Raw genomic sequence first — 21,922 nt, 5'->3', positions numbered from 1 at the left:
TCTGCTTCTGTAAGATTGCTTTGTCTGCTTTCGCACGCGTGTCCCCTGACCCAATCCACGGACGCCAAGTATGCCTGTTCAAACTATCAATCAATCAGCTCAGCCCCACCCGAAACATGTTTGTATCTGTCTATAAAAATCCTGCAGTGACCCAGCTCCGGACCTCTCGGCGTTATCGGCAACGAGCGGCGCAGAAGTCCAGGTTCGAACCTGCAATAAACGACCCTTGCTGCTTGGCTTTGACTCATGTCTCTGGTGGTCTTTTAAGGTGGGGGTAATATTCAGTTGGCAATACATTTGGAGGTCCCACCGAGATCTCCCCTTCAAGCCCACCAGACAACTGGTCAATGGGTCACTGCAACCGATCGGTAAGAAAGCGGGCTTTGTCTTTTGTCTCTATGTTTTTCGTATGCTTTGTTCTTATGTATGTCTTGTGTGTCTTGTCCTTTCTGTGATTTTTCCTGGGTTAGAGTCCCAGGACCTGGGTTAGAGTCCCAGGACGGTGGCTGGCAAATACACCCTGGCGGATGCGCTATAGGGTTGCCAGTGGGCCAATGGGGAGGCGTCCCTCGTGCCCGGCGGGAATGGCTTCTCAGAGATCGTGGGTTCAAGTGCCACCTCAGGGGCCGAGACGGCTTCTCAGAGATCGTGGGTTCGTGTCCCACCTCGGGGGCCAGGAGGGCCTCGCAGAGATCGTGGGTTCGAGCCCCACCTCGGAGGCCAACAATGTATGTCTTCATGTATGTCTCCATGTTATGTCTTTAAATGTGGATATATGTTCCTTGTACTGGTCATGAAGGTTATATTCTGTTTAACGGGAGGGTGTCTAACCCATTTGAATCTGAGGAATGCCTGACTGTATGAATGTGTTTGTGTGGCTCCACCGCCTTCGGCTTCGGAGTCTGAGTGGACAGCACCCTGAGTCTCGTGGAGCGTCATACAGCATAACGGTCATCTACTCCATGGAGTAGCCTGGTCCGGGGTTTATACAGATAGACCTTAGCTAAGACGCTCCTAAGTTCCCGCGAGGGACGCGAGCAGGACAGCACCTGAAAGATCCCTCTCCCCTTGTCTGCAACATCGTACATATCGGGAGGGAATATAAGAGATAGGTATTAAGAGCTAAAACCAGATTCAATGAGTCAGCTAGTAAGTTTCCTCCTGACATATTGGATGATAATTATGTAAATAAGCCTTCTTCTAGTAAACCCAGGTTGCTGGGCCATCCCTAGCAAAGGGGACTCTGGATTTATTTCTCTCTGTTACTCCTAATAGATGTGGGGGCTTCTCCCTCACTCACTTCCCATGTTAATGGCTATAACTGGAGCCAACTGGGGTTGGTCTAACTCGAGACAGAGACTATAAGGAATATTCCCAAGCAGCTGCCGAAACTCTCTTTGTTTCGGGGAAGTTTCCCTGTGTTCTCTGGCCTGACTTGGACTGCCTAACCCCTACCCCCTGGCTGATGGGAAAGCATGGTGTCTTCTCCTCTGTTGGGCCTTATGAGCTCTAAAACCGGGAATCTTTTCTCTGCCTCCTGGCAGCGCTTTGTTTCTTCTGTTTCCCCCTTACGTGTTTCTGTACCAACGTGTGTGCAGCCTGCATGACTGGCCTCTAGATCATGCACCACAGCTCCTTCTCTCTTCACTGTCAAGGAGCAAGAAGAGCACCCCCTGGACCTAACACGCCCCACTCCAGATCTTCCCACGCATGTCTCAGGTAAACATTCAAAGTGGAGTGGGCCCAGGTGGAAAGTAAATCAGTGTTGGAACTAAGTTAAGTTTGTTGGTTTAATTAAGATAAGACCTGTCTTTTAAGTTATCAGCAGTAAATGTGAAACTTCGAGGTTTACTGAAGGTCAAATAAGCTCATGTTATTTATTAAAATTTGTTAGCAAAGAAATAACTAAACTGAAGGTTAATTGTCTGTCTCAAAGTTCTAATGGGTAATTGCTGAAGTAGCTTTCAAAGTCTTTGGTAATCTGAAAGTTTTAAAGTTTTGCTTGGATGACAAATGGAATTAAATTGTGGACATCTAGGTCTTTACCAAACAGGATAAAATGCTAAGTCGTTAATTATTGGATGTAGGTTTGTGCTTTTGACTTCTTACTGCAAAGAAACTAAGAGTATTTAAATCTGTTGGTAAACATGTTTGCCACTTAACTGATTCATAAATTTGCCACCTGAAGAATTCTGTTGTGTAACAGTTCACAATTGGTTAATAACTAAAGGTGTTTCTAAGAATACAAAGTTCTGCTTAGTGTAACTAAGACTGATGGAAATAAGGGAAACTCTGTATGTAAGAAAGTTGCAGATATGTAAGAAAGATTTAAGGAATGGGAATACATTTTGTTGAAGGTAAGGGAAGGTAATTTTGTCCTAAATGAATGGGTTTTAAAGGTACATTACATTAGTACAAGACTGAAATTCTCTGTTCAAAGGATAAAGTTTTATTAGATTAATTGATCTCCTGTTACGAGAATGTAAGTGATTTTCTCTTTGCCTGCCCAGAAAAAGCAGTTTCTATGTTTTGTTTTATCAGGTGTTTAACATCCCTAATTATATTTAGGCATTTGCTTCAAAACTTTCTAAGATTTTAGCAAATGTTGACAAGATTTAAATTGTAAATCTCTTTAACTCGGGCTTTTCCTTGGTATGTGAAGTTTATCGTGAAATACTACTGAACCAATGATAAACCTTGGATTACATTTGGGAAAATACTATAACTATTCTAGAGATTCTATGCACTTCCTAAAGTTTTAATGTTTAGAGAGATCATCGCTTGATATTGTAATTATGGAAATGTTATGTATCACAGAAATAACCTGATTTACTTGCAGCTAAATTGTAAACTCCCGTGTCTCTTTAGATCTAACCATATCCATTCTGAGTTTTTGTCATTTATAATTGTTTTAATTCTCTTGTAAAATGAGTTTTATCTTCAAGGAGATTCCTATAAAGGACTTTCAGGACAAATACAGATATTTGATATACTTGAAAATCCTAAAACTGAAATGGGTAAGAATTTCCAAAACTAACTAAAGCCGCATTCACCAGATTTAGTAACATGGGACTAAATGAACTAAAAGATTATAATGTTGTGTCTCTTAATGTTTTGTCTTACTTTAAACATTGCTGGTTCTCTCTAATGTTTGCTCTTCCAGACTAGGGATACTTTTTCTTAAGTTATCTGTAACTTATAGAGTTGTAAAAGTGCTCAAGGCATTCAAATTTTCTCTCTATATGAACCCTCTGAAACCAAAAGGTCTCAGTAAGTATTCTTTCTTCCATGGCAATCAGTCATTTGCATAAGTTCAATAAGAATCTGCTCTCCTTTAACAGGACACCATTGAGAACTGGTTATTTTACCAAGGCTTTGACTGGAATGTCATATTTGAGAAAGACATGCATAGACTCAGATATGACCAGACAGCTTTAAGGAACTAACGTTGACTTTATGAAACCTGGAGCCATAAAGCCCCTTGGGACTGTTGGCCTGATACCTTGCTTACAGAGTTCCCAGCAGCCTCACCAGGTGAGTAAAGAATGTCACTCTTTGGTAGGTGCGGAAACTCAGAAGAGGAACTCGCCCAAATCAACAGGTATTGCAGGCATGCCTGATGGCAAGTACAGGGCTTGGCTTCTGGCCCGGAGAGGCTACTAAAAGTTCAACCCAGAGATTCCTTATAAGAAGTTCCAGCAAAGCAGATTCTAAAAGATCTATATGATCACACTCAACTGTTCTTGCGGAGCTTATGTAAATAATGGGCCAAGTTTGTTAAAACTGGACATGTTTCACAAGTGTATTAGTCCTGATTTGGCTATCTCTGTAAATGAGGGTTATTTTAGAGAGAAAAATTGTTTTAGTAACACATCTTTATGGATGTTAAATTCTAGATTTGATTGTCTTTAAATGTTTGTTTACCTAAGCTAAACAATTTGCGGTAAATTTCAGAGAAGTTACACAATAGCTCATTTAGATGATCTTCTTGCTTTTTTATTTTGTGGGGATATTAGTAGAACCCCCTCACACATGATTAAACAACTGGAAAATGGGATTGATTCCCTTACAATTGTATAACTTAACTAACACCTTATGTGTGGCTGGGATAATGAAATTGCCTAAAAGCCAGCCTATTGCACTCCATAGGATTAATTATGGACTTGTGGAGACAATGGATGACCCCACTTTGTTTATGAGTGGATTGTATGATGCATGGGGGACTCCCCTTATCTCTTGACAAGTATTCTCACTTGCCAGTGATCCTCTGTAATCAGGATATTGTTAAGGCTGGACCACTCAAAGGTCTTCTTATTGGTTTCATCCCTTAGTCATATTTATCCTAGAGGCCACCTCTGTTGAGGTGCGATTGCAAACAGATGCTTTAGCTAAGCATAGAACAGCCCTCATAAAAGGCACCTCAAAGCTCACTATGGAACAGTCCCTGACTGTAATAACTTCACATCAGGTCCAGATTTGTCTTAGAAGCCAAAGGCCACCAATGGATTATAGAGGCCATCTAATTAAATATTGGACTATGCTTATAGATATGCCAGAAATAATACTTAAAATTTGTCAAACTTTAAACCTAGTTACCTGTATGCCTGAACTTGACCATTGTACTTCTTTCTCTATAGAGCAAAAATGTTCAGAGGTTATTGATCTTACTTACTCTATTTGTCCAGATTTAAGATGCCCCTGTTAAAAATACGAATGACAGTTGGTTTTCTGATGACAGTAGTTTTCATAGAAAGAATAAGAAAAGCTAGGTGTGCCATAGTGCTCACTTGCACTTTGCAATTGCCAAAGCCTAAGAATTAACATTTATACTGATTCCAAATATGCTACATGCCCATGGAGCTCTTTGGAAGAAAGGGGATTGCTATCAAGCCATAAATCCCCAATCAAATATGGGCCTAAGTTTCAAAACCCTCCTTATCGCTATACTAAGGATGGCATATACTAAGGATGGCATATACTAAGGATGGCATCTGAGATACATATCTGTGGCTTACACCCACGATTGGACAGCTCAGTCAGAAGGCAGTTTTATGCTGGGAACAAAGGAATCATACGAGTGGTATTGGGCAAATAACACACGATGTCTAGGATGGCTCACTAGAAATGTGTCCCCAAATAATAGTACTTCAGGCTACTGACTGGTTTGCTACTGACTGGGCAAGGCGACCTGGCATCAGATGGCCAGCTCCAAACGGAACCCACTGGATATGTGGAACCAACTTGTGGCCCTGGCTTCCTCCAGGGTAGATAGGTCGCTGTACTTTAGGATTTCCCTGAATTCATGGGTGCATTACTAAAACCATTACAACCCCAGCTAATCTCCCCAACTTGAAATAAAGATGGACGCGATCTGTTTTTAAATGGTATGATCACTTAGCATCCATTTTTGTTCCATCTGCGGGACTAGAGGATGTCATGTGTCATGTAGAAGCCTTTAATAAATATACTACAAAGGCACTCAATGATTCACTAAATGGCATCTCCCTACTTAATACCGAATTGTCACAGATACGCAAGGCAGTCCTACAAAATAGGATGGCCTTAGATGTCCTGAAAGCAGCCCAGGGTGGCACATGTGCAATTATCAAGACAGAATGTTGTTTGTACATCCCAGACTATCACAAAAGTATCACAGGACTAATTAAGGATATGAATGCCCAGATTAAGGCTCTACAAGGTCCCTCTCTCTCTTTTAGTGATTGGTTAAGTTCCTGGCTTGGAGGAGGGCTATGGCCAAATCTCCTTTTCGGGCTTCTTATTCTTATCGCCTTATTAACCTTAATATGTTGCTTTGTTCCATCTTTCTCTACTTGGTGCCGAGACTCCATTGCTGCAATGACTACACCACGACAGACGATCCTTATTGCACGCGAGGACGCCTCTTCACTGTCAGCGCTGGATTCAGCTGCCTCCACCTTTCGTAACTCCCTTATACATTCCTACCCTGATCAATATTGACCCCAGTAGGTAGGGACAGCTCTACGCCCCCATTCAGCACGAAGAAGTTACAGAAGATGAGACCTTCAACCTTCAACCCCCTTAAAGATTTAAGGGTCAAAATTGTTCAGGGGGGAATGAAGGAGCAGGAGGCTGGCTGAGGACAAAGCAAAAGCTGGTGCCTTGCACCCCCCCTTCACCCGCTCCCCTCCATATGTGTAGCATTCCTCAGGCACCCCAGACTGCCATAAAATGATAAATAGTTAACTTGCAGAAATCACAGTCCTGCAGGGTAGGAGTCTCCCTAGGTTTGCAAATGTCCTTGAAATTTACAACAAAGAAGTTACCTTACCTTTGATAGCCGGAATGTAACATTTCACCAGGAGACTCCCAATTGTCTTTATGTTAGTGCCTCATTAGAGAGAAAGTGGCCTTGGCTTGATAGTAACCAGGCCTTCAATATCCTGATAGTGCTTTTTTTTCCGCATGCGTGGGCTAACCGGCCGGTTCTGCTTCTGTAAGATTGCTTTGTCTGCTTTCGCGTGCGGGTCCCCTGACCCAATCCACTGACGCCAAGTATGCCTGTTCAAACTATCAATCAATCAGCTCAGCCCCACCCGAAACTTGTTTGTATCTGTCTATAAAAATTCTGCACCGACCCAGCTCCGGACCTCTCGGCGTTATTGGCAACGAGCAGCGCAGAGGTCAGGTTCGAACCTGCAATAAACGACACTTGTTGCTTGGCTTTGACTCACGTCTCTGGTGGTCTTTTAAATGGGGGTAATATTCAGTTGGCATTACACCCCCTCTCAAACATTGTTTATTTCTGTGAATGCTTTTCCTAGTTGGTTTCAGGGCAAGAGCACTCTTCATGGGGAAGGGGGGAAGGGCAGGACCCGAAGAGAGACCTAGTGGACTCTGACCTGAACCGAGAGCTAGCCTCAGGGCTCAATCTCAAGAGCCTGAGATCAACCCCTGAGCCAGAACCCAGAGTTGGGCACTTCACTGAAGGTGCCGCCCAGGTGCTCCTCAGCTGTTGTTGACCCATTTCTGGAGACGGGCGCCTGCGTGGCTCGGTTAGTTCATCGACTGCCTTGGGATCAGGTCATGACCCCGGGCAGGCAGGATCTCCTACCACCTCCCGCTCCCAGATCCTTGGGGAGTCGGCTTCTCCCACTGACCATCTCCTCTCTCATGCTCTCTCTCACTCATTCTCTCTCCATGAAAGAAAGACAAGCTTTCCAAAGTGTCTGGAGCCTTGTTGGATGGGCTTGAATGTGGTGGATCTCAGGGAGTTTTCTCATCGCATGCAGACACCTTGAGGATAGCCATGTCTTTCTAAAAGGATCCCTTGTTGTTCTGCAATGGTTTCTTTCTCTGTTCACGGATCGGGTGTCTTTCCATTGTCTCTTCTCAAGACCTCGGAAAAGCAGCCTTTGAGGATTCCTTTGGGTACATACGGACTAGCCCTTTTCATCCTTTCTCTTTCCACAAAATCTATACTAGCCTCTGCATCCCCCTATGTAGAGTTTATTTTTCACTGCCCTATCCAGGTCTTTTCTTTCAATAGAATTTCAGTCGTTCATTCTGAAGGTCATTGTTGAAAAGTTAAAGATGAAGTCTACTAACTCGCTAGGCGTATTTTCTTTTTCCCATCTATTCCTTCCTCCCTTTCTATCTATACACATAGATATATATAGGAATACATATACACACACACACGTGTGTGTGTGTGTGTGTGTGTGTGTGTATGTGTTTATGCATATGAAGTATCCCAGTCCTAAACCCCAGCACCTGGGAGCATGACCTTATTTGGAAATAGGGTCCCTGGAGATGTCACTAGCTAGGATGAGGTCATATTTTTGTAGACTGGGCCTCCAATTCGGGAGGACTTGTGCACTTCTAAGAAGGGAGAGTGCGGATACACAGATATGCACTGAGGGAGAAGGCCCGGTGAAGAAGTCCAAAGCCAGAGCAACGCTTCAAGCTGGAAAAGGGGCCTGGAGTAGATCCATCCACAATACCTACAAAAGGAGCATGTTCTACCAACACTGTAGCCTCTAGAAATGTGACACTGTCCACTTCTGTGGTTTCAGCCTCCAGGCTTCTGGTATCTTGAAATAGCAACCCTAGAAAACTTATATATATATATGTATATATATACATATATATATACATTTATTTATTCATTCTTTTACCTAATAAAATATTTTTTCAGAATCTCAGTCTTCCTTCCTTTCAATAGAATGTTATTCACATTCTTTTGGTGCCTCCTGAACAATTCGACCACGTCTACCTCTTCAATTTGCATGAAAGTTATTCATACCTAACGTCGTGTGCCATTTCTTTAAAAACAGTTGGCACCTTTTTTCAGTTTCCAGTGTTTTTGGTTTGAGTATCTGTTTATAGGCTGATAAAGGTAACTTTCATCCTACTCTTTCCTTCTGTGTTTATTTCTTTCTAGGAAAGTATATTTTCTACTCTTTAAAAAGAAGGACCTAGAAAAGCAAAATGGTTCTTCTTTGTATGTCTACATTCCCTTTCCCCATTTTTTGTTACCTCTCTTTAATGTCTCCCCCTGCTCTGAGGTACTGCATGTTCTAAGCAGCCTCAGGCAGGCATATCTCTTTCTGAACGTCAGACTGACGCTGAGTACACATACGGAATAAGGCATATTTTGAGTCTTTGTATAGAATCGTTCCTCTATTGCTTTGCAATGAATTACCCCCAAACTTAGCAGCCCAACCTATATATTTAAGTACTTATGATCTCACACCGTTTCTGAAGGTCAGGCACCTGGAAGCTGTCGAGCTATGTGTTTCTGCCTTGAGGTATCTCATGAGATTGCCATCAAATAGCCGGCTGCAGCTGTTTGAAGGACATGTGATGATGGACAGACCTCAATTCTGTGCAGGTGGCAGGTGTGGAGGGCTTCAGTTCCTTGCCACCCGGGTATCTACAGGGATACCTGCGTTTCCACAAGAGCTAATGATAAATGAGAAAGAGAGAGAAAGGGTGGGAGTGAGAGGGAAGGAAAGGGGGAATAGAAGAAGAAAGGAGAGAGAGAGAGAGAGAAAAGAAAGAGAGGAAAAGAGAGAGAGAACAAAACAGAAGCCTCAGTGTCTTTCATAACCTAATTCTGTAACTGATTTACCCCCAATTCTGCTATATCCTGTTAGTCACACCAGATGTGGGAGGGTACAACACACATGCAGATACTGGGATGTGGAAATCTTCGTGGTCCTCCCCGAGGCTGGCTAGCACACTGACTTGTGCTTTTCCCCCCACACAATCTAACATCTTTGAAATTGGGATACATCTTACAATCAAAGGTATAGCATGGTTTGAAAGGCAAAATTCCCATTTAACAGCATTTAAATCGTCGTAAGCCTTATCATCATGATTTGAGAATATGCTATCCTGGGATATTCGGGCTTTCAGGAGGCTTCCTGGCTCCTGGCAGCTTGCCTTGACCCCAGTTTCTCACGGCCCCACCGTGACAGTCCACTTCCCACCTGCCAGATGTGCTCGGCTCCTGTCCTGTGCCCTTGCTCACCACACCACCCCTTCTGATGTGCCCTTTTCACGACTAAATGATCACACCAGGTACTGAAGCCTCCAGAAGATTTCCTGGACCATCCGGAAGCATCACAGTCTTCTCTTGCTATAGGATTGTCTATAGTCCTAGCTACTGCTTCCATCCATTCATCAGTACTTATGCTTCTGGTCTTGTAGACTTGCTGCACTTTCTGTGTAATAAATGTGGCTGTATGCATTTAGCCTTAAAAGCAGAATTTCTGGACTCTTCATAAAACATAAAGTCTTCCTTCCTCAGGTGAAACTGTAAAACTAATCCGGCACACATCAGTAATGGACAGCTATCCAAGAATGCACAAGCTCACTGTTATAAACCGAAGCTGCAAAGACCACTGTTTCCAACGTTCATCAAACTGATGAACATTCTGTTCCCTACAACTTCAACATTCTAAGATTTGCTTAGACAAGGCTTTGAAGTGCACCATCGCATAGGATGGGGAAGGGGTGCCTGCTCTTTTTTACTCGCAAAAATAGGGGTTCTGTCCAGTCACTGTGTTAAGAATAAAAGGTCAGTACTTCGTGACACTCTTGTAAGTGGCTTAATTTGTTGCCCTTTTTTTTTTTCAGGTTTAATTCCAACAGGTTAATTGATGTTCTCTATAGAAAGCAGGTTGAAAAGGGGGAGTGGATAAAATGCATGAACTTCCATTGAAACCCAGTAGACAAGATTGTTAAATTTGAGGATTTTCTTTCAGTTATTTGACTGCTCTGAAGGAAAGCTGTGCTGGACCATTGCCAGGAAACAGTAGGAAAGACCCAGGCCCATTCTTTTTGGCGGCAGGCTGGAAAGCATTTCTATCATTGCATGTATGTATGGGAAAACAAATCATCACTCTTGCCTCACATTATATCCAAAAATTAACTGGAAATAGATTGTAGACTTAAATGTAAAGGCTAAAACCATAAAACTTTCAAAAGAAAATGCAGGCGGAAATCTTCATATTCTTGGGGTAAGCATGGCTGGATCGGGCCAGGTACACTATTCCCTGAGCACCATTTTTCAATTCAGGGCACAGGAAGATTCAAGACTCTTTTGGTCTTGAGTCTAAGCCATGCTGACTCACCTAGCCCTCAATACCTATCTCATTTGATTGAACTCGGTTCTTATCTGTTGTCAGTCTAGGTTAGAACCCAGAAGGATGATTCATTGACACCTTCCCTGATCTCTAAGAGCACAGAGTCTAATATTCTTCAGTTTTCCCAGACTTGGGAATAAGTGCCTTGCGGGGACATTGCAAAAAGGTGGATGAGAGGTTGTCTACAAAACACCCAGGTCTCTAGGAGGAAGACACCTCAGATTCACAAGGGTCCACTAGCATACCTCTTTTTCCCAAGAATATGTTCTGACCTGTTGCCAAGAACCTGTCTTTGATCTGTCGCAGGATGTCTGTGTTTAGTTGTCTGTGTTTAAACGCCCAGAGTTAATGATTGGGTTGGTGGTTGACATGAGGGGATGGTCACTGAACAAAGGCACCCCACCTATCTTCTACTCTCTGACTTCCTCCCTCTTCTCCAGGTCCCTTATAGCATGTGACAAGCAGAATTAGCTCACATAAAGCTATCAAAGAACTCTCTCATTAACTTAGCCCCCAGGTGTCAAAAGAAACAGCTTAAGTCCCTGAAACATGAAATGAAGATGTGTCCCCACCTTAACGATGTAACACCCCTTCCCTCACATGATGCACACCGTGGGAAGCTCTAATCACATCCATTAGGGACCAAGTTGCTGAGCATATATCAAAGGAATAGGACAGAAGTGAGGAAAGATAATTATGTTTAACAAATGAATTAAAACAATTATACAACCACCCACTGAGTACAGAGCTTTTTGAGCTCTGCTTCAAATAGGATATGAAAAGAATCAGCTGAGAAATCGTATTGCAATCAAAACTGGTCAGCACTTTCAGAGAACTTTTTTCTGCAGGATCAGAATGCAGATATTATTGGTTAGAGAAATCTAAAAGGTGCTCTCTTATCAGATATCTTGTGAACCTACAGTAAATGATTCCCAGTAACATTAAAACCCAATAATAACTGTTTCAAGACATTAAAACCCCACTTCTGATGGTCAGTGGTATCGTTTGTCCTGTTTGTTGTAATTTGAAACAGCCAGCATCCTTTGGACACTCTTCCTACCTCTGAGGAATTTTCCCATGTTGACTTTCTACCCCAAGAGAAGCCAGAAATTACTTTGCAAATGATACAAGGTCTGCCCATCAGATGCACCCACATGAGGCTCTGATGGGAGAAGAAGAAGCAAGCACCAAGTAGGTAGGATCTGTTTCTAAGGATGGATGCAAAAGACTGGAGTTCTCTGAGCAGCCATGCCCACGGTTCCATCCAGGGTCAACTGTTGGGGTATCACTGCACTATCTCCCCTGGGCAGTCCTGCGGTGGTACAGCCCCAGAACCTGGCATTGGCCCTCCGGGCATTCTTCAAGGCCCTTGATAATGTTCAATAAAGTTCTTTTCTGTTCAAACTAATTACATCATTGGCTGATACACATTTTGCTTTTCAGAAGTAAAGAATAGGGGAAGAACTCATAAGTGCTTTGAAAACTGTAAAAGACTGTACCGATCTACGGGAGCAACTACAGTGCTTGGCTTTTAAAGGCAAGAAGCAGCAACCTAAGCTTGCAAATAAATAGACCACTCACAAGCTTGTTGAATGTTTTGAATTCTACAAAGTAAAACATGGGTCATGGGATTAATGTTGTAGATGTCCCTTCATAGCCAGATGGATGATGAGTTGGGTTTTCAGAAGTTTCCAAAGCTACTCTTCGTGTAGGAACTAACTGAGGCTATTTCTGTCCCCATGCTCTGACACTGGACATTGTCCTTTGGGGGGCAGATAGCAGGAAACCCCAAGTTGGTGGGACGATGCAGGTTTTCAGTCCGGGCCTGGCTTAGGTCCCAGCCAAGAGCCAGCATGGCCCACCAGGGACATCACCCACACTCCTTCCTTTGTTAAGCTGAATAATCTTCCATTGTAATTTATTTATTTATTGCATTGCAATTTTATTTATTTATTTATTGCATTTCATTTATTGATATAATAATATAGCATTATAATAATATTTCATATATTATATGTAATATATCATATCATTGGCTCTCTCCCGTCTCTTCTCATAAGGGCACTAATCCCATTGTTAGGGCCCCACCACCATGACCTAATAATCTCTTAAAGGCCTTATCTGTAAATGTCATTACACTTGGCACTTGGATTAGGGTTCCAACATATGACTTTTTTTTTTAAGATTTTATTTATTTATTTGACAGATAGAGATCACAAGTAGGGAGAGAGGCAGGCAGAGAGAGGGAGGGAAGCGGGCTCCCTGCTGAGCAAAAAGCTCGATGCAGGGCTCGATCCCAGGACCCTGGGATCATGACCTGAGCCAAAGGCAGAGGCTTAGCCCACTGAGCCACCCAGGCGTCCCTCCAATATATGACTTTTGAGAGGGGACACAAACATTTGGACTACAGAAGAGCTATATTTTTTTAAATTATTATTTTTTTTTAATTTTTTATTTTTTATAAACATATATTTTTATCCCCAGGGGTACAGGTCTGTGAATCACCAGGTTTACACACTTCACAGCACTCACCAAATCACATACCCTCCCCAATTTCCATAATCCCACCCCCTTCTCCCAAACCCCCTCCCCCCGGCTACCCTCAGTTTGTTTTGTGAGATTAAGAGTCACTTATGGTTTGTCTCCCTCCCAATCCCATCTTGTTTCATTTTTAAATTATTTTTTAAGAAACAGGAATAATTAACCAAAAACCATTAATGTAAAAAAAAATGATAAAAGTACATTGTATTACTGTAGACTTATTTTGTAACTGCTAATATTCACTTAATATAATCAATCACCTGGGATGATTAAAAAATGTGGACTCAACAGCCCTGGCTGACAATTTGAGTCGGCATCTAAACTGTATCTGTGTTTTATTTTGTGTGTACGTGTATTTTGTGTCTTGAGAAAAATCTGATTACAGAGATAAGTAACTGTAGATAAAGGCTGACTCGTGACAATTTGCCTTAAAATCTCAGAGCACCCCTTAATTTAACCCAAAGTCTTGAAGAAAAGATATCTTCTCTTTGTACTCAGGGGTATTTCCTATCTGAACCCAGTTCAAGTACAAATCCCCCAAAAGGCCAGAAGTTGGGAGATCACAAGAGATGTTGGAACACAGGAAAATAAATGAGCTAACCAGACAAGCTGCAGGTAATTAAGAACCATTAACCATGAGAGAAGCAGTGACATCACTCAAAATTAAAACCAAGTAGAGTTTAAAACTTTAGCTACTTTACTAACTAGCTGCAATCAGGGATGGCAAACAAAGACTAATTCAAAGTAACCTGGGAATTAATCATTTAAAACTTACCAATAATCTGAAATTAGTAGCTTTAATGCTATGAAAATTACATGGAATTTGGAAAGATTGAAGTTCTCTAAGCTGCCAAGAAGTAAAACACTCCTTCCCAGATACATGGACTTATAAAATCACTATATACTATCTCCACGAGAAGCAGAATCCCCCAGAACCATCACTCTGTAATGATGAGAAGTACTAAGAGGGCATATGAAATTTATGAGCTCTGCCCTGAAACATGTCCCATTTCATCGAGACAAAAAACCAAAATAGTTAAGCACTAATCTGCACACTACATAGGGGTTGAAAGACATAGAAAGTTTGTGCGAGCTCACGTATGTGTGTGTTTCCAACCATTCTTGAAAAACAATGGACAACAGAGATGAATAAATGTCCCTGTATATCCCATAAATATTCCTCAAATATTTATCATGCAACTCCAGCTCTGCTCTAAGACCTGGGGACACAGTCATGAAAAGAAAAGACAAGGTCTCTGCTTTTAAGGAGCAGATATTCTAATGCAGAAATGAGAAAATAAATATGTAAACAAACATTATATTAATGAACAGTGATCAAATAGTGATTAATGAATAGTGATCACAGCTAAAAAGAAAACAGGACATAGTAAAGGTCTGAGTGACAAATGGGATGTATTTTAACTTGGATGAACCAGGAAATATAGAACAATGAGTTGAATCCAAATGACACAAAGGAGCTAGCCACAGGAAGTGTGGGAAGAGTGTTCCCGCCCAAGGTATCAGCATGTATACAAAAATGTCCTTGGAGCTCATCCCTCCAGCCCCTGCTCTCAAATCTCTGACCCAGCTAGGTGGGGACATAATCTAGGACTTGTGTCTTCCAAAACTCATTCTAAATCTTTGTTCGGTGACTAAATTATTCAAGCTTGAGAAATTAAAAACATATGCTAACAAGATCTTCCCACCATCTACAGAGAGATCATCTTAAAAGCATCATGAAATAGTAACACTGAAATTCTAAAAAACTTCTGTTCTAACATTTTAATCAATTTTATATCAAACTCCTTTGTTGAATTTATATACCCATTTGACATATTTATGAAGAGACAAAAAAAAACCCTACATTCCGTAAATGTATTTATCCATCTAACAAATATTTGAGTACCTAATTACACTCTGTTCCAGCTGATGTCTTCTCTTTATCTCTTTTTTCCCCTCAATTTAACACCAATCATAATCTATGTAGGCTTTTAGTTCGCTTTTCAAAATTAATTTCTTGAGCTATTTAAAGGAATTATCCAGTGCTAGAGTTCTCGACACTGGTCACACATTAGAATCACTTAAGGAACTTTTTTTTTTAAGATATTATTTATTTATATGACACACAGAGAGATCACAAGTAGGCAGAGAGGGAGGGAATCATGCTCCATGCTGAGCAGAGTGTCCCATGCAGGGCTCGATCCCAGGACCCTGAGACCATGACCTGAGCTGAAGACAGAAGCTTAACCCTCTGAGCCACTAAGGCAGCCCCTCACCTGAGGAACTTAAAAACAAAAAGCCCAAAGGGCACCTGGCTCATTCAGTCACTGGAGCGTGCAGGTCTTGATCTCAGGGTTGTGAGTTCAAGTCCCATGTTGGGTATAGAGATTACTTAAAAAAAAAAGAAAGAAAGAGCGAGCCCAAGCCCCAGTTTGTGATTAATTTGTTTAAATGTTTCAAGAAATTTGATGCTAAATGTTGTAAGACTAGTTAAATAACAAAAAGATGTATTTACATAATACTTCTTGCTCTCAAATTTTGAACAAAGAACTTACTAATAATCAATAACTTAGTAGGCCAACATTTTATTTAAATAAGTTTTATGGTACTACAAAGACTGAATTAGAAAATCAAAAGCAAGGATAAATGGGCATGGTGTGAACACGGGGAAGCAAGAGAAAGCAAGAAAGTATGTGACCGGGAAGCGAATGCTTAGCTCTGAGATCCTTCTCTGAGAGAAAGACAGATTAAAACCTAAAAAGAAAGAAAAGAAGGATCCCATGCACTCAAGGAAAGAGAAGTCCCCCAACATCCCTCCTGCTTTTTCCAATATAAACACACAGCTGGGCCGACTTACCACATCCTGGTTGGTACTGACTTTATCAACTTTTCTATTTAAGCCAAACTTGACCGGTCAATGATGGACGGGCTGTGTGCCAAGTGTACCAGTTGTACAACTGACTGTGTAATGGCTGAAACTGAGAAACCGGGGTGAAAGTATCAAGAGGCTCTAAGGATTGAGAAAGAGCCAATATTCAAATGATTACCACGTACACACAAGACAAACTATGCAGATGACTGCTCAGTATGGAAGAAATTCAGAGTGTTACACTTTGGCATCAGCTGACCCAGACCCAGAAGATTGCTGGAGTTCCCATCATGGACATCTCTAACCATATAGACGACACTGAGCAAATGCCAGATGAGGATGGAGCCCCTCACTCCTATATCTTAATAGAGTTCCTCAGCTCTCCGTTACCAACTTTTCCTGTTGCCAGTTCATACAAGCAATTCTCCTTACCCAGTTCCTCTGTTCTGAGCTATGGCTAAAGACACTCATTTTTTTATGTTTTGAAACTGATTATCTTGTACCATTTTACTTTTTGTTGCATCTTTTTATAAATCAGATGACCGCTCACAAAAAAAAAAAAAAAAAAAAAAGGAATGGAAAGGAAAGATCAAACGGGAGGACAACAACAACAAAAAAACAGTTCTTTTTTGCCGGGAACCCTTCTTACAAGTGCCAATCAGATAAACTATATCTGATGTTACATCGTCACAACCCCTCTATCATCAGGGAAAGTAGTTCACATAAGAAAATTTCTCTATAAAATGAGTTCCACGCTTACATTCCATATTTGGCTAATTAGAATTTCATTACGATGTCTGTCTCAAACTGATGCAGGAGAGAATGGAATCTTGTCATCAAGACGTGACATCAAACTAAGAACCCACAGGGTAAGCACTCAGCTCCTGTGATACGAAGACAGCTCCTGGGGATGGGCGGCCCTGGGCAACAGTAGCTGACATGCGGGCCTGCGGCTATCTGCTGTCTGTTACTCTTCCCTCTTCCTCCTCTGTCAGCTGCTAGTCAGCTGCTATCTCCAGCCGCCGTCAACAAAGTCCACCTCAAACAGCCATCACTTCCCTCTGGTCCCATTTACCGTAGCTAAGCTCCAGGCCAGGCATCCAGATCACCAGCCCTGTGGGAACTTCTTCTAAGGTAAGAGGTGGCCCTATTGGTGAAATGCAGGTGCCAAGGCATGCGGACATTGTGCCATCTTCTGCGCTATTCTTAATGTTTTGATTGTCCCACTTCCCTCAGTTCCCACCTGTGGCCTCTGGATAGGAACATATTACAGTAGGATTTCCAAGGACTGATGCGTGGGGGGTCAGGAGATATGGCCTGTGATTGGCCCCAAGTAGCTGTGTGGCTTTAAAGGAAGTCATCACACCTCAGGCCTCAGTTTCCTTATCTGCAAGCCAGGATGGACTGGAGTCTTTTCAGAGGAGCCGGCAAAGATCACATAGATAAGCACCACCTCATTATACTAACAAGCAAACAGAAGGCCGGAGGCGAGTGATTTGCCCCAAGTCAGACATAAGCAGGCAGAGAGCAGAGCCGAGGATGGGACCCACATCTGCAGGTCACAGCTAATCAGCCAGCACAGTACAAACAGATCTGAGCAGCTGCTCATTCTTCCCCTTTTCCGTTTTGTCCATCAGAATGCATGCTCCCTGCAAACAAGGACACACAGGACCTGCTGCCTGTCTCAAAATTCCCAGTTCACCCAATTAGAACACAGAGGAGCCTCAAGGACTTACCCCCCAACCCCCACACACGGTTCTTTTACCTATGGAACATGAGGGTACATACATTCACCGTCCAGAGGGCTCCTGCCTTCACTTCACATGGAAAAGGTCTTCATGTGCCTACCCGGGGTGCCAACGAAGCCACAGGTTCCAGAGAGGAACTGACACAGAGAAGTTCAAAGGAGGCAGACTGGCTCAGCACAGAAACAAACTGTCTACCAAGGAAAACTACCCCATGGGGGACTGATTCTCTTTGAAATACGTTCGAGTGCGTGGGAAAATGGTTTTTCAAGAGCTGGTGGACTGACCAGTCACCTGGTACATACAAGATCACATCCGCATTCTGACAAGAGTGGCTTGCCTGCAGTGTAGACTAGGGGCCAGGAAGACAAGGAAGGTGCATGGAGACTGGGTGAGAAGCTTCTACGGTGTGATGGCAAGGGCGCACTGCAAAGGTACAAGAAGAGATGGAAAGAAGTATATGGACTCAAGAGGTTTAGGAAGCGAAATCCACAGGACTTGGTGTGACAGACTAGATTTTGGAAAGGTGACAGAGTAGGAGTTGACTTCTGGTTTCCCGACTCCAGGCTAAACGGATGAAGTGCTTACTGAGAGAGGCAATAGAATAAGAAAGGTGGTTTTCAGTGGAGGAGGTGCTCATGAATTCCTTCTTGAACCTGATGAGTCTGAGGGGCCACAGACACATCCGAGAAGAAAGGTCAGCAAGTCCGATACACAGAACTGGTGCTCAGGAGGCGTGTGGGCCAGAGACAGGAATCTGCCTTACCTGCTGATAGGTGGTCATGAAGCTGCACAAAAGGTCATCTAGGGAAAGAAAGGAACACGGGGCTGAGCCCATAATTAGCATTCAGTGGCTACCAGGAGCATGACTTTGCACAGGAGACACATCAGACAGGTAGAAGAAAGACAGGAAGCAATGCAGAGCATTTGGTCTACTGCGATGTCGAGTAAGGAGACAGAGAAAGGTCGGGTGTGCTGACTTAGAAACAGTTTTGGTAAGAACTCTTTAGTGGAATGACAGGGCCTGAATGGTGGAAGGTGGGAAAGTCAAGTCAACCCCTGAGCACTGGCTGTGATGCACGACAGTGACAGGGCAATACCTAGAGGTGGGGCAGTCAAGTGGGAGAGAAACAAACAGGAGCGCATGATGGGAAGGAGTGCAGGGGAGAGGATCCTCGCAGGCTCCTGGAAGGGTGGGAGGGCATGGACTCCGTGCCAGAGTGGAGACTGAACCCGAGGAGGAAGGAGAGCCCCTCCCCGTACCAGGCGAGGAGGAGAAGGGGACAAATACAAGAATGGGCTCATGATCAGCAGGATGGAGGAGGTCCCGTGGGATGGCTGCTAATTTTTCTGTACGACTGGAGATGAAGTCATATGTTGAGATGGAAGAGGAAGGCTACATGTGATGTCAATAGCACACCCATGTAAATGGTCTAATTTATCTGTTATGCCACTTTCTCCCCCTACTACCAATACCTTATGTCCTGCTCATCTATTATTTGGCTGTCAACCCAAAGGATTTTCGTATTTCTAAGCCGACAAAGTATGATGTTGCCAGTGCCTCTGCCCCAGGTGACCCTTCCCCATCTGCCATTCCTGCACTTTGATCACCTACCTCTTTTGCATACCTTTCCCCTTCTATTTCTCATTAGATCTCATAAACATGACTTTTTAAGTAGTCTCTTGCCACCAGTCAGCTCAAACTCAACAGATATGAACATGCAACTTCCTGCTGTAAACCTGACTGCAGCTCTACCATGAAGACTGCATCAACGTGGACCCCTCAATGTATGCAGTGTCCAAGGTGCAACCCGCAGCCCCACCCCATCTCCCTTTCTACCATCCCAGTCTCATTCCAAAATGTGCCAAACAAGACACCTATGTAGAAATACAACCCCGACAGCAAGCTCTTCACTCATTTCTGCCTCGGAACTGTAACTTAACATCTCTCTGACGGAAACACAAATTGCATATAACCTTTATCTCCAGCTCCCACATAGAAGATCAATACCACTTTACACAGAACAGCTGTTCCATGTATTTTCCTTCTATGTATGAAGGGGTCACGTTCATTAACACTACAAATTATACATTATATTCTGAAATGTCAGAGCCTTGAAAGAATATGGAATTGCTGGCATTCTAGCCACTTTCCCAGTTTGCTCTCTTCCTACCTCTAAGTCCTACTTTAGAACTGCTATTTTGAGATTTCTATTTTCAAAGCTGCTTTGACCAAAGGCATTCTGTCAGCTCAGAGTGAGAAAGATGGCGGGGCGAGGAAGTGCGAGAAAATGCTAGTGTTAGGCCCAAAGAAAGCCTGACGAAGTCCAAAGACAGACAAGCTAAAGAGACTTCCGTGCTTTGACATTCTTTAAGTCTGTGTGTGTGCCTTTTCTTCTTCCAATGACCTCTCTCCTCATCACGTGTCCTTTATTAACAAGAGGTTTCTGGATCAGAGAATTCACTCTGTGCTCTCCTTCAGACACTCCATTCAATTTACACCTTTTATTACAGTGGCTTAACATCACCATACAAGAACAAGAGTACAATATACCTTCGTCTAGACATCCCTACATATTAAAAATGATATGGCCACACCGCAGAGGATCCAGACATAAGCACTTTTAAAGCCAGAGTTTGGGAGATGTGATCTGAATGCAAATATCAAAAAGGAACTAGCTGGTTAACCCAAAAAAGAAAAAAACATATTGTGACTTGAAGCCATAAAAAAGTAAGAAATTCAAACTCTTTTCATAATTTTAGGTACCTACAAAGCCAAAACTTTTTAACACTGAAACCAGCTACTAAATCCCAATCCTTAGAAATTAAACATATACGTTTTGATAGTTTAAGTACAGACCCAGAGGGATACAGAAAACAGATAAAGCTCCTCCTGGCTCTAATTCAAACCTTGGGACATTTTCAAGGCTATGTCTGATGAACCTTTCCTGTCAGTAAAGTCTTTTCAGTTTAAATTTCTATTCTGTAAGTTTATGTCCTACAGTTATCTGCTGCCAACTTCAGGCTGACCTCACCAAGAGAAGTAGGGCAACTTTAGAAAAGGAGCTTGGTATGCTTTGTAGTACTGGACCAGAACCAGTAAGGACAGTACAGTCTTTCAGATTTCTCATTCCGGGAGCTTAAGACGAAAGTCAGGCATAAACGTTAGGTTAAGTGCCTTTTGACCCAATTCCTGGTAAGTACGTGTGTTCAGAGATGCGTTTTGCCCTGAACTTTCAGGCCTTTTCATTCAATGTGCACGATTTCACAGGAGTGCTTTCTCCAGGCTGCACCTAGCCCACCCGAGGCCAAGAGACTCACTGCGAAGTGCAGTGAGGTCCCCGCCGAGGACCCGTCCGGGGCGGGGACAGCCCAGGAAGCCCGCAGGAGAAGCCCGAGGAGAGGACCGGGAGGGCCAAGGAGGGCAGGCCACCCACGGCCCGGCTCCGGGGAGCAGAGCCCAGGCGTGCACCTTCATGAACTCGTCCTTGTCAAAGCAGAGCGTGTCCGGCCCCTTGGGCAGGTTCATCTTACTTCTCTCCATCCCGCCGGCCGCCGCCTCTCAGCACCAACACTCGAGCTAGGAGGAAAGGTAGGAGGCTGCGCTCCCGGACGGTACCGGTGAAGCCATGGCGTTTCCACCGCACAGAAGGCACCGCTTGCTCCAACATGGCAGCGCCCCCGCCGGGCCAATGAAAGAGGACGCCGCAGCCTCGCCTCTGCCTGCCTCCGCCTGCCTCCTTGGCCCTCCGGCGCCTCTCCTCCGGCTTCTCCTGCGGGCCGCTGCGGTCGAGCCAGCAGGTGGTCCTGCCCCCGAGCGGCGGAGGGCGACACTACAACCTCGCCTATGTTTCTGCAGGGCAGCCCCGCCGCTGTTGATGCCGGGTGAGCGGGAGAAGGGAGGGCGGGGAGGGTCAGGGGCCCTCCTTCCCCACCTCGCCCTTTCCCTCGGAAAATCGGCCTGCGAACCTCTTCCAGGACCTTCTCCCGAGATTGCTTAGCCGTGGCGGGATGCTGGCCTTTTACTTTTGCGGCCGGTTGTCCAGAGAGGGGGGCGCGTCCGGGTGTCAGGCCTATGGTCCCGGGCGCCGCCGCTGCAGCCACCTGGGCGCGGAGGCCTCTGTGGGAACCCGGCT

The 21,922-nt window shown here is 43.7% G+C and overlaps 1 pseudogene; it reads left to right on the top strand.

Moving 5' to 3' along the window:
• The first annotated feature begins 347 nt into the window (after positions 1–347).
• LOC131827883 (rRNA-processing protein FCF1 homolog) lies at positions 348–21,675 on the top strand (annotated as a pseudogene).
• Positions 21,676–21,922: the final 247 nt, after the last annotated feature.

This window comes from Mustela lutreola, chromosome 3, assembly GCF_030435805.1.
Source record: "Mustela lutreola isolate mMusLut2 chromosome 3, mMusLut2.pri, whole genome shotgun sequence".
NCBI lineage: Eukaryota > Metazoa > Chordata > Mammalia > Carnivora > Mustelidae > Mustela > Mustela lutreola.
This window is presented reverse-complemented; position numbering and strand designations above follow the sequence as displayed.